Here is a 13168-nt window from a genome sequence, read left to right as displayed (position 1 = left end):
TGGTCTGCATTTTCTCGGAGATTCCCCCCTCATTCTTCTCAACCTTTCCAGGGAGCACCGGGCAGTGTGAAGCATGCTGAGTTGCTGTCTTTTCAGAGAGACTCTTTGGAAGGATTGGGAATATCTTGCTGCCCATTGGTCAGAACTTGCCCATCAAGCTGCATGAGACTTTCACCCTCCATGTCTTATTGATGAGGCACAGCGGCAGCACGGAAGGAAAGAAAAGGAAGAAAATCCTGCTGTCCGCATCTCACTGACTCTTGGAACATTCTCTCCCATGTGTCAAAGATCTGCCCTGTTCAGTCACATGAAGTCCCAAGGTGGAAACTCATAGAAACCCACACAGATTTCCCCCTGAGCTGACTACTGGTCTCCACAAGGGGTGATGTGTACAGTCATCCTGGACCAGGAGGAGGGGATGGTGTGAGTTTCTAACCTGACCTGACAGTGACAGATTTTATAAACTTGTATTACAGGATACTACAGGTGGATATTCAGATGTCAATCTCAGTAATTGTAACGCCAAACTCTGATTGAATTACTCCATTCATCAGGACCTGGATATTTGCACTGTGTGTGAGTATTTTGTTCCAGCTCAATTCCATTTTCTGCATAAAAATTCTCCTTTGAATCAAACCGTCCTGTCAATCGATCTCCCCGAAATCTTCAATATGTGTCCAGTAATCCATTTATGATGAATTGATGAGTGTAAGGTTTAACATCCTGATGTATATGTTTTGTAAGCACTTGTCTCTCAGCTCCCCTCAATTTCCTTTGCTACAAGGAGAACAATCTCAGTTTTCCCAAACCCCTGATTCCCCAGTGTCTGTTTGCTCTCTATAAGGCACGCATCAGGATCGTGTTGGAACATTCTCCACTTGCCTGCATCAGTGCAGCCCTCAACAGTATGAAAGAAAGTTTTCTTTCTCACAGACCCAATGTACCACTAGAGCGTTTTTCTGTCTTGTAGACCGCTGAGATGTTTATTATAGGAATATGACAGGCTCCATTGGACATCAGGTCAGAAAAGGTGATACTAGAATAGATGGCACGTGATTGGTCAATGTTTTTGGGAGAAACGTGAGATGCAGAGTTTTAAGAGGAAATTCAGAAGCTCAGCGCAGGAATTGGAAAGGGCCATCATCAAGTGAGAAATAAACATTGGGCATCCTGAAAGCTGGAAATAACGAAAGGCAGATATAGCAGAGCTTTGAGAGACTGGAGGGGATTAGACATGGGGATGATAATGAAGCTGGAGGAGATGCAAGTTGGAAAGGATTGTGAGGATGGGGGATATTACAGAGATAGAAATATTTGTGATAGAGGTTTTTGGATTTTGAGGCTGGAGTGGAATTATAGAGATGTGGAGGATTTGTAAGGCTGGATGAGGTGGCACTGATAGGGAGAGTTCCAAACATAGAGGAATTTACAGAGATAACGAGTCATAAAGTTACACAGCATCGACACAGACCCTGTGGTCTAACCAGTCCGTGTCGACCATAAATTCGAACTGAACTAATCGCACCTGCCTCCACTTGGTCCAAGTCCATCCGAGCACTCCCTATTGATATACGGGTCCAAATGTTTTTTTTCCTATTAGAATCCCATTCCCCTACCCTCTTGCTCTACATTTACCCCTGACTAATTCACTCAACCCAATCATTCCTGAACACTATGGGCAATTGAGCACGGCCAGTTCACCTACCCTGTACATCTGTGGATTGTGGGAGGAAACGGGAGCACCTGGAGGAACCCATGCTGTCATGGGGAGGAATATGCAAACTCCACATGGACAGTCACCCAATACAGGAATTGAGCCTGTGTCCCTGGCGCTGAGAGGTAGCAGCACGAACCATTGAGCCACAGTGCCACCCTGAAATTGTAATTGTATTCACATCTATCACGTCCTCTGCAAGTTTGTTCCACATGTGAACCACTCTCTGTGCAAAAACAAAATATAAATCCGGAACTTCTTTTTAAACCCTTCCTTTTCTCACGTTAAAAAGTATGTCCCCAGTCTTGAATTGCGTCCCCTCCTGGAAAGGGCACCTGCTGTTCACATCACCGAAACTCTTCAGGATTTTATAAACCTCTAATCAGGTCACCCCTCAGCCTCCTGTGTGCTCCAGTGAAAAGGGACCCAGCCTATCAGGACTCTGTTTATAATTCAATCCCTCTGTTCCCATCACCATTCTGGTAAATCTCTTCTGAACCTGCTCCAATTTAATAATATCCTTCCTATAACAGCACAACCAGAACTGGGCACAGTATTCCAGAAGAGGCCTCCCCAACATCCTGTAATACCTCAACATAACGTCCCAACTCCTATATTCAAAGATCTGAGCAATGAAGGCAAATGTGCTAAAGCCCTTCTGAACCACCCCGTCTGCATGTGACACATACTTCAAAGACCTGAACCCCTCGGTCTCTTTGTTCCATATCACTATCCGAGGCCCAACTTTTAATCAGTGTAAGTCCTGCCTTCGTTTGTTTTACCAAGATGTAATATTTTGCATTTATTCCAATCCAACAAATCACAAACATCCTTCGAGTATAAAGGCAAGAGGAGTATACTTAAGGGTAAAATCAGTAAGGCTAAAAGGGGACAGGAGACCGCTTTGGCGAATAGGGAAAGGGTTTTTACAAATACATTAAGAGCAAATGGGTCACTAGAGAGAGAATAGGCCACCTCAAAGATCAGCAAGGCAGCCTATGTGTGAAGACGCAGGAGATGGGGTTGTTGGGGGGATACTAAACGAGTGGCATCAGTGTTTACTGTGGAGAAGGACAGATTTGTGGAGGTTGTCAAGATTAGAGATCGTGAGGGTGATGAGACAGGAGGAGATTGGAGGATGTTATAGAGATTGACATGTTTGTGATACCAGAGATAGTGATGGTTCTGAGGCTAGAGAGGACTTCTAGAGATAAGGAAGAGTTAAGTCTGGATGAGGTGACAGAGATCTGGGGAGTTGTGAGGATGGAGGAATTCACAGAGATAGCGAGAATTAGTCATAAAGTGATACAGCATAGTAACAGACCCTGTGGTTAAACCAGTCCGTGTCGACCATAATTCCCAACTAATCTAATCGCACCTGCCTCCGCTTGGTCCACATTCATCCAAACATTTCCTATTTATGGACTTGTCTAAATGTCTTTTAAACATTGTAATTGTATTCACAGCTGCCTCTTTTTCTGGGAGTTCACTTCACACATGTAAAAGTAAAAACAAATCCCCAATTAGTTTTTCAAACCTTTCTCATCTATTTTCAAATTGTATGCACCCAGGTCTTGAATTCCACCCCCCCCCCCCCACCACCTCTTACGCTTGAGTGAAAAAGCATCCCAGCCTATCCAGCTTCTCCTTGTGACACAATCCCTCCATTCACAGCAACATCCCGGTTAGTCTCTTCCGAATCCGCTCCGATTTAATAATATCCTTCCTATAACAGCACAACCAGAACTGGACGCAGTATTCCAGAAGAGGCCTCCCCAACATCCTGTACAGCCTCAACCTAAATTCCCAACTCCGGTACTCAGAGGTCTGAGCAATGAAGGTAAGTGTGCTAACCACCTTCTTAACCACCCTGTCTACATGTGACACAGACTAAGAAAACCTGAACCCCTCGGTCTCTTTGTTCCATATCACTACTCAAAGCCTTACTTTTAATTAGTGTAAGTCCTGCCCTTGTTTGTTTTATCAAGATGCAATATTTTGCATCAGTATTTACTGTGGAGAAGGACACGGGAGATGTAAAATGTGGGGAAATAAATGGTTACATCTTGAAAAATGTCCATACTGCAGAGTTCTGGATGTCTGGAAATGCATAAAGGTGGATCTATCCCCAGGCTTTGATCAGGTGTATCCAAAAAATTCTGTAGGAAGCGATGGAAGTGATTTCTGGGCCTCTTGCTGAGATTTTTGTATTATTGATAGTCACAGCTGAGGTGTCAGAAGACTGCGGGTTGGTTAATATGGTGCTACTATTTAACGAAGGTGGTTTGGACAAGCCAGGGAACTACAGACGCTGTGCTAGACTAGGTGTTGGAGGGAGCCCTGAGCGATAGGATTTGCGTGTATTTGGAAAAGCACGGACTGATTAGGGATAGTCAGCATAACTTTCTGCATGGGAAATCATGTGTCACATACTTGATCTGGTTTTTAAGAAGTAACAAAGAGGATTGATGAGAGAAGAGTAGTAGATGTGATCTATATGGACTTCAGTAAGGCATTCGACAAGGTTCCCCATGGGAGACTGGTTAGCAAGGTTAGATCTCATGGAAGTAGCCATTTGGATATAGATCTGGCTCAAAGGCAGAAGACATAGGGTGGTGGTGATGGATGATTATTTTTCAGATTGGAGGCCTGTGACTAGTGGAGTGCCACAAGGATCGGTGCTGGGTCCACTACCTCTCATCATTTATATAAATGATTTGGATGTGAACACAGGAGGTATTGTTAGTAAGTTTGTAGATGGCATCAAAATTGGAGGTGTAGTGGACAGTGAAGAAGGTTACCTCAGATTTCAATGGGATTTTGATCAGATGGGCAAATGGGCTGAGAAGTGGCAGATGGAGTTCAATTCAGATAAGTGCGAGGTGCTCTATTTTGGAAAAGCAAAGCTTAGCAGGACTGATACACATCATGGTCAGGTCCTGGGGAGTGTTGCTGAACAAAGAGACCTTGTTGTGCAGGTTCATAGCTCCTTGAAAGTAGAGGCGCAGGTAGATAGGATCGTGAAGGTGTTTGGTATGATTTCTTTTATTGGCCAGAGTATTGAGTAAGAGAGTTGGGAGGTCATGTTGCGGCTGTTCAGGACATTGGTTTGGCCACTCTTGCAATATTCTGCGCAATTCTGTTCTCCACCTGTCAGAAGGATGTTGTGTAACTAGAAAGGTTCACAGAAGATTTATAAGGATATTGCCAGGGTTGGAGGGTTTGAGATATAGGGAGAGGCTGTACAGGCTGGGGCTGTTTTCCCTGGAGTGTCAGAGGCTGAGGCGTGATCTCCGAGATTTATAAAATCATGAGCATGGATCGGATAGATAGACAAGGTATTTTCACTGGAGTGGGGGAGTCCAGAACGAGGGGGCATAGATTTAGCGCGAGAGGGGAAAGATATAAAAGGGACCTAAGGGGCAACTTTTTCATGCGACAGTGGTGCGTTTATGGAATGAGCTGCCAGAGGGAGTTGTGAAGGCTGGTACAATTGCATCATTTATTAGGCTTCTGAATGGGTATATGAATAGGAAGGGTTTAGAGGGATATCGACCAAGTGCTGGCAAATAGGACGAGATTAGGTTCGGATATCTGGTCGGTATGGACGAGTTTGATTGAAGGGTCTGTTTCCGTGCTGTATGTCTGTGACTCGCAGCCGGGGATCAGCTCAGTGGGTTTCAGTCTCTTAAAAGGTAAATCTTACTCTGTTGCGGATTGTAAAAAGTAAAACATTCAGTAGGGTGAGTGTTTACTAGTTTAAATGCCTCTGTTATGATCTTTTGGTTGAATGTTTTAAATATAAAATACAGGTACCAATGTATTCGAGAGTAGTCTTTTGTAAAGCTGTAAGACTCTGCCTTTTTCTGGATCTACAGATTAAGGTGCAGAGATGGCCATTCGTACAGTGATGTGCACTTCCTGGAGGAGAGTAGGGGGAGTTTGAATGATCCTGATGATAGCCTGCAGGAAGTGATGCAAGTCCTCTTGGATCACATGGATCAGATGGAGCAGTACTTAATGGTAATGAAGAATTTACAAGAGTCAGGATGTGTGATAGGTGGCAGTTTCAGGCCGGAAAACTGCCGATACAGTCAGGTAGATGGGTTACCTCTCGGAAAGGTAGGAGAGGGAGGTAGGTAGAGCAGGAGTCTCCTGTGGAGAAAGTGAGGACTGCAGATGCTGGAGAACAGAGCTGAAAAATGTTTTGCTGGAAAAGCGCAGCAGGTCAGGCAGCATCCAAGGAGCAGGAGAATCGACGTTTCGAGCATAAGAAGGGCTTGTGCCAGAAACGTCAATTCTCCTGCTCCTTTAATGCAGCCTGACCTGCTGCGCTTTTCCAACAACACATTTTTTCAGCCATGAGTCTCCTGTGGCTATCCCCATCTCAAACATGTTTACTGTTTTGGATAATGTAGGTTGTCATAGACTTCCAGGGAATGTTGCACTGACAGCCAAGTTACTGTTACTGAGATTGGCTCCACTATAATGAGAGGTCTATCAGATTCCAAACGCTCAAGGATGATAAGGGACTTTCTAGTCGGGCACAGACTGCTGTTTCTGCAGCTAACAGTGAGACATCAGAATGGGGTGATACCTCCCTGGTGCCAGGGTCAAGGATGTTTCGGACAGGTAGCAGAATATTCTCAAAGGAAAGAATGACCAGTGGGAGGTCATTGTACATTGGTACCAATGAAAAAGGAAGGGGAAAAGATAAATGGCCTGATGAGAGAATATAGCAAATTAGCCTGGAGTATAATAAACCAGGTCCTCGGTCATAATATGTGGATTACTCCAGGTGCTCCATGCTCGTGAGACTAGGAATAGCAGGATGGAGGAGATGAATGATTGGCTAAGGAGCTGGTATAGGGCAGAAGGATTCACATGTTTTGATCATTGTAATCTCCTCTTGAGTAGAGTTGATGTGCATAAGAAGGATGGATTGTACCTGAATTGGAAGGTGTCTGATATCCAAGCAGGGAGATTTGCTCGTGCTACTCAGGAGTCATTAAACCAGTGAGGGAGTGTGGGTAAACTCAAAGAGATAGTGAGAAAAGAGGTAAGTCTGAGGCTGGTACAGTTCAGAAGTCAGGCGGTCAAGGCAGGCAAGGGCAAGGCACAGAACCAGGTAGAACTGACAAGTTTCACTGCATTTACTTCAATGCAAGAGGCCTGACAGGGAAGGCAGATGGGCTCAGGGTATGGTTTTGAATGTGGCACTGGGATATCATGGGTATTACAGAAACGTTGCTCAGAGATGGGTAGGACTGGCAGCGTAATGTTCCGGGGTATCGATGCAAGAGGAAGGATAGAAAGGGGGACATGAGAGGGGGCGGAGTGGCCTTTTTGATTAGGGATAGCATTACAGTTGTGCTGAGGGAGGATATTCTGAGATTACGTCCAGCGAAGTTACTTAGGTTGACCTGGGAAATAAGAAAGGGATGATCACCTTGTTGTTATTACCTGCGTGGGTTTCGTCTGTTTGCTGTGGTTTCCTCCCACTATCTAAAGATATACAGGTTGGGTGGATATTCCAGGCTGAATTGGCCATATTGTTCAGGGATGTGCAGGCTAGGTGGATTAGCCGTGGGAAATGCAGCGTTACAGGTTTAAGGTAGGAGGCTTTGAGGGTCAGTGTGGATGTGATGGGCCGAATGGCCTGCTTCCACACTGTCAGGATTCTCTGATAATTCTACTAGTTTTAAAATAGTTACAGAAAATAATAAACCAGATCTAAACGGTGTTCTAAATTGGACAAAGGCGAATTTTGACGGTACAAGGCGAGAACCTTCAATATTTCTTTGCTATTCCCAGGTAAAGGGATGGCTGGAAAGTGGGAACAAAAGAACAGAAGGAAGAGGAGCAGGAGTAGGCTCCCTGGCCCCTCGGGCCTGCTCTACCATTCAATAAGGTCAGGGCTGATCTTTTCATGGCCTCAGCTCCACTGTCCTGTTCTCTCACCATCACCCTTAATTCCTTTCCTGTTCACAAATCTACCTTTTGACCTAACGATAGTCAAGTTGATAACGTCAACTGCTGCACTCAGCAGCAAATTCAACAGATTCACAGATTTATCTGAAGAAGTCCATCCTGATCTCAGTCCTAAATCTGATATCCCCTTATTTTGACTCTCTGCTCCCTAGTTTGCTCTGTCCCCAGTGGAAATCACCTCCCTGCTTCAAGTTTATCTACTCCCTTAATAATTTCAATTTTTTTCCTATCCAACCCCCCGATACTTCGAAATTCCAATGAGTATAGAACTAGTTTTCTCAATCTCTCTGCATACGCCAACCCTCTGAAATCCTGACTCAAACTAGTGATCCTCCACTGCACCCTCTCCAGTGCCAGTACATCCTTCCTGAAGTAAGGAGACCAAACCTGTACACAGTACTCCAGGTGTGGCCTCTCCAGCACCCTGTACAGCTGCAGCATAACCATCCCTCTAGCAATGAAGGACAATATTCCCTTCACTGTCTTATTTACCTGCTGCACCTGCAAACCAACTTCCTGTGAATCATGCACAAGAAAACCCAGCTCCCTCTGTACAGCAGCCTGCTGCAAGTTTTCACCATTTCATCAGTTAGCTGTTAGTCCGACCAAAATGGAGGACCTCACATTTCCCAACATTGTCCTCCATCTGTTCGACCCTTACCCACTCACTTAACCTATCCGTATCCCTCTGCAGACTTACAGTGGCCTCTGCACACATTGCTCTACCACTCAGCTTAGTGTTGTCTACCTTTCATGAATCGATGCTGTGTCTGCTCTGAGACAATTTCTATCCAGATAGCTCACTATTTCTTCCTTGAGAGATCGAGCATTTCCCCCACTACAGATGTTATGCTAACAGGTCCATTTAAAAATATTGGCATCACATCTGCAGCTATCTAATCTGTCAGAACCGTCCCAGAGTCCAGCACATTTTAGTGAATTATCACGAGTGCGTTTGCTATTTAGCCTCTGCCATCTGTTATAGTCTCCTGGGATGCACTCCATCACGGCCAGACGACCCATCTACCTTTCGGCTGTTATCTTTCCCAACACTACCTCTTTACTGAGAATGCTTCTATGTCCTCATCTGCCATTGCATCCATAGGCCTGCAACAACGAGAGTACACAGACAGTATGTTCCTGTTAAGGCCAAGGCTGGGAGGTGTAAGGAATGCTGCCTGTCGAGAGAAATTGAGGGCCTGGTCAAGAAAATGAAGGAGGGATATGGCAGTTACAGGGTTTGCGTGAATCCCTCCAGGAGTAAAAGGGCAGTAGGAGTATAGTCGGGGGAAACCATGAGGGCTAAAAGGGGACATGAGATAGCTTTGGGAAATAGGTTTAAGGGAGAACCCAAAGAGATTCGACAAATACACCTAGGACAAAAGAGTAACCAGGCAGAGATTAGGGACCCTCAAAGATCAGCAAGGCTGTCTGTGGAACCATCGGAGGTGGCAGGATTTCATGTCAGCTTTTACTTAGAGGATGTGGAAGTGAGACAGTTTGGAAAAATAAATAGTGATAACTTGACAAGTGTCCATATTACAGAGAATGAGGTACTGGATATCTTATAATACATAAAGCTGAATAAATCCCTGGGACCTGATCAGGTGTGTCCCAGAACTTTGTGGGAAGATAGGGAAGTGATTGCCGGGCCCCTCGCTGAGATATTTGTATCACCAATAACCACAGGTGATGTGCTGTAAGACGGGTGCCATTATTTGAGAAAGGTGATGAGGAAAGTCCAGGGAACAATACACCGATGAGCCTGAAGTCAGGCAAGTTGCTGGAAGGGTTCTCAGGGACAGGATTTGGATGTAATTGGAAAGGCAAGAAATAATTACGGATAGTCAGCATGGCTTTGTGCATGGAAATCACTAACTTGGTCTTCAGAAAGACGTTCAACAAGGTTCAACATAACAGACTGGTTAACAAATTATACAAAATTGGCTGGAAAATTGGAGACAGAGGATAGTGGTGAAGGGTTGCTTTTCGGACTGGAGATCTGTGATGAGCAATATGGTGTAAGGATTGGTGTTGGGTCCACTGCTTTTCATCATTTATATAAATGATTTCTATGTGAATATAGGAGCTATGATTAGTGACTTTACAGAGACACCAAAATTGGAGATGCAGTGGACAGGGAAGAAAGTAACCTCAGAGAACAATGAGACTTCAAACAACTGGGCTGAGGAGTGGCAGATGGAGTGGAATTCAGATAAATGTGAGGTGCTGCATTTTGGAAAAACAAATCAGGGAAGGGCCTGGGGAGTGTTGCTGAACAAAGAGATGTTGAAGTGCAGGTTCATAGTTCTTTGAAAGTACAATAGGCAGGGTGGTGAAGAAGGCATTTGGTTAACTTGCATTTATTGGTCTGTGCATTATGTATAGGAGTTGCGACATTATTTTGCAGCTGTACAGGACATTGATTCAGCCATTTCTGGAATTCTGATTTTAGTCCTAGGCTCCCTGCTATCGGAATGATATAATAAAACATGAAAGGATTCAGAAAAGGTGTGCAAAGATGTTTCTAGGGTTGAGGGTTTGACCCATACAGAGAGGCTGAATAGGCTCGGGCTGTTTTCACTGGAGCATCGGATGCTGAGAGGTGACCTTCGAGGTTGATAAATCGTGAAGGACATGGTTAGGGTGAACGGCCAGGGTCTTATTCCCAGGTTAGGGGAGTCCAAAACCAGAGAGCACAGACGTGAGGTGTGAGGGAAAAGATTTAAATGCGATCTAAAGAGCAATGTTTTCAAGCTGAATATGGTACGTGTATGGAATGAGCTGCCAGAGGAAGTGTGGAGGCTGGTAGGATTACATTTAAAAGGCATCTGATTGGGTACGTGTTTAGGAAACGTTTAGAAGGATATAGGCCGAGTGTTGGCAAATGGGACGAGATTAATTTAGGATATCTGGGCGGCATTGACTAGTTGGACCCAAGTGTCTGTTTCTGTGCTGTGCATCTCTATGACACTAATAAATTCAAATTAAGATAGATTTCTCTTTTATGGAGAGCTAGCAAAAGACCTGACAATTCTCCTTGGAGCTGAGAAGCTTAATCAGTCATTTCAACCAGAAACAGATTTGTTTCCAGGATATTTAATTTACAGAAACACTGAGAGAATTTATTGTCACAATTTTTAGTAACTACTTTCAGGTAATTGGCAAATAATGCAGGTTAAAAATGTGAAGGTTATTTTACTCAGTAGGTTCTGAGCATCTGGAAAAGCTTGAACCACAGCTCGATGCAGCTTTTGTTATTTTCAAAAAAGATTTGGAATTTAACTATTTGAGGATAAATGTGGAGGGCTACTGGTAAATGGGAGTGGAGAAAGGGCAGATTGGCAGCATCTCCAGATGGAGAGAGTACAGCCCCAATGGGCTGAATAACCCCCAGGCCCTGGGCTCTGTGATACTGCCCCATTCACTGAATGATGAAGCTCATCCCAGGGCAGAGCCACAGTCATGTACAGCAAGGAAACAGCCCCTTTAGTCAAACCTGTCCACACCGACCAGATATCCCAATCTAATCTAGTCCTATGTGACAGCAGTTAGCCCATATCACTCTACGCCCTTCCCATTCATATACCCATCCAGCTGCCTTTCAAATGGTGGAACTATACCAGCTGTCACCACTTCCCTGACAGTAGATTCCATACACGCACATGAAAAAAGTTGCCCCTTGGGTCTCTTTTATATCATTCTCCTCTCACCTTAAACCTATGCCCCCTCGTTCTGGACTTCCTAACCCCAGGGAAAAGGCCTTGTCTCTGTATCCCATCCAGGCCCCTCATGATTTTATAAACCTCTGAGGTCACCCCTCAGCCTCCTACCACTCAAGTCACAAAGGGACCCGGCTGATTGATGGCAGCTTCAGACCAATAGGGGAGTTGGTGTAATCCTCCCGCCAATGGGAGTGAATGAGGGGTGTGGCCAGCAGGCCAACACGTGACCATGAGCTGTGCAGGTGCAATGTCACTGTGAGGGGGGACCCAGTGAGTGTGAAGAGAGTGGGAGAGACAGCAGAGACTGGGAGAGAAATTGAGTTTGTGTACTAGGTGGGTTGATAAACCCACGATGCAGGCTGCTAGACCTGAATTATAAACTCCCAGTAAATGAAAACCAAAGGAATTGCGGATGCTGTGAATCAGAAACAACAACCAGAAGATCCTGAAAATGCTTAGCAGGTCTGGCAGCATCTGTGAAGAGAAGTCAAAGTTAACATTTCTGATCCAATGACCCTTTGTCAGAACTGATGTTCCTGAGAAACAATGTTGGTTTATATGCAGAAGGTAGGGTTTAAGGTGTAAATGATAGGTGGTGATAGATTCCAAAGAACGTGATGGGAGCAGTTGGACAAATGAGTGCATAACGATCTGGCTGGGGGAGGGTGAATAGCTGTTTATGGAGACTGTTAGTGACTAACCATAGGTAGTGTGTAATTGCAGGCGATGTAATAACAGGGCCTGGTCTATGGGATGGGGGCTAGGACACTAGTACGTAGGAGGCTTAGGACTTAAAATTATGGAATCCAATATTGAGGCCAGAGGGCTGAAGGGTCCCCAGGTACAAGATGAGGTGATGTTCTTCCAGCTTGTGTTAAAGTGTGGCGCTGGATGTGCACAGCAGGTCAGGTAGTATGCAAGGAGCAGGCGAGTTGACATATTGGGCCTAAGCACTTCTTCAGGAATGTGAGGGTGGGGAAGAGGACAGATAATAGGATGGGTGTGTAGGGCTGGTGGGAAGGTCGTTGGGAAGGCAATAGGGAAATGCAGGTGGAGGTAATGGTGAGAGGGTGGAGTGGATATTTGGTAAGGAAGATGGACAGATGGGACAGTTTGAGGGCGGTGAAAAGTTGGAGGGTTGGATCTGAGATAAGGTCGGGGAGAGGAGATGAGTAAATGTTGACAAGTTGTTGAAGGGTCGCTCCATCCCACCTATTATTTACTCTTTTACCCCTATCTCCTGCAGTCCAAAGACGTGTAGGTTAGGTGAATTGACCAAGCTAAATTTCCCGTCGTGTTCAGGGATGTGTAGGTGAGGTGCGTTGTTCAGGAGAAATTTAGAGTAACAGAGTAGCGGAATGGGTCTGGGTGGGATACTCTTCGGAGTGTCAGTGTGGATTTGTTGGACCGAATGGCCTGTTTCCACACTGTAGGGAGTCTAATTTTCCCAGCTGCCATCGGTTCTGAGGAAGGGTTACTGGACCCGGAATGGCCCTTGTTGTGTGCAGGAGCCGGAAACTGGGAAGGGGGATTGGCAGCGGAAACCGGGAGAAAATGATTCAGTTTAGACTGGGAGGTTTTATTTACACGTCTGTACAGGATGTTAGTCCTGAATTAGAAACTCTTGGTCCCATGTTTACAGCAAATGGGAAAACGGTTGTGGGCCTCAGTCAGTGATAGGTCCTGGGTTATGGCCGCCATTTTTACTGGGGGCACGGTACAGCAAGGTGCATGGACA

At 45.2% G+C, this 13168-nt stretch overlaps 1 long non-coding RNA gene across 2 annotated transcripts in view; it reads left to right on the top strand.

Moving 5' to 3' along the window:
* Positions 1 to 13168, top strand: part of LOC140472772 (uncharacterized) — a 49579-nt gene that overhangs the window by 10306 nt on the left and 26105 nt on the right. For both annotated transcript variants that reach the window (XR_011957850.1, XR_011957849.1), the window contains exons 3-4: positions 477 to 576; positions 3450 to 3554. This is a non-coding gene — a long non-coding RNA (uncharacterized lncRNA). The remainder of the gene's footprint in view (positions 1 to 476; positions 577 to 3449; positions 3555 to 13168) is intronic.

The sequence above is a fragment of the Chiloscyllium punctatum genome, unplaced genomic scaffold, assembly GCF_047496795.1.
Source record: "Chiloscyllium punctatum isolate Juve2018m unplaced genomic scaffold, sChiPun1.3 scaffold_440, whole genome shotgun sequence".
In the NCBI taxonomy this organism is placed as follows: Eukaryota; Metazoa; Chordata; class Chondrichthyes; order Orectolobiformes; family Hemiscylliidae; genus Chiloscyllium; species Chiloscyllium punctatum.
The sequence above is the reverse complement of the archived record's forward strand: the minus strand, read 5'-3'. Positions and strand labels throughout refer to the sequence as shown.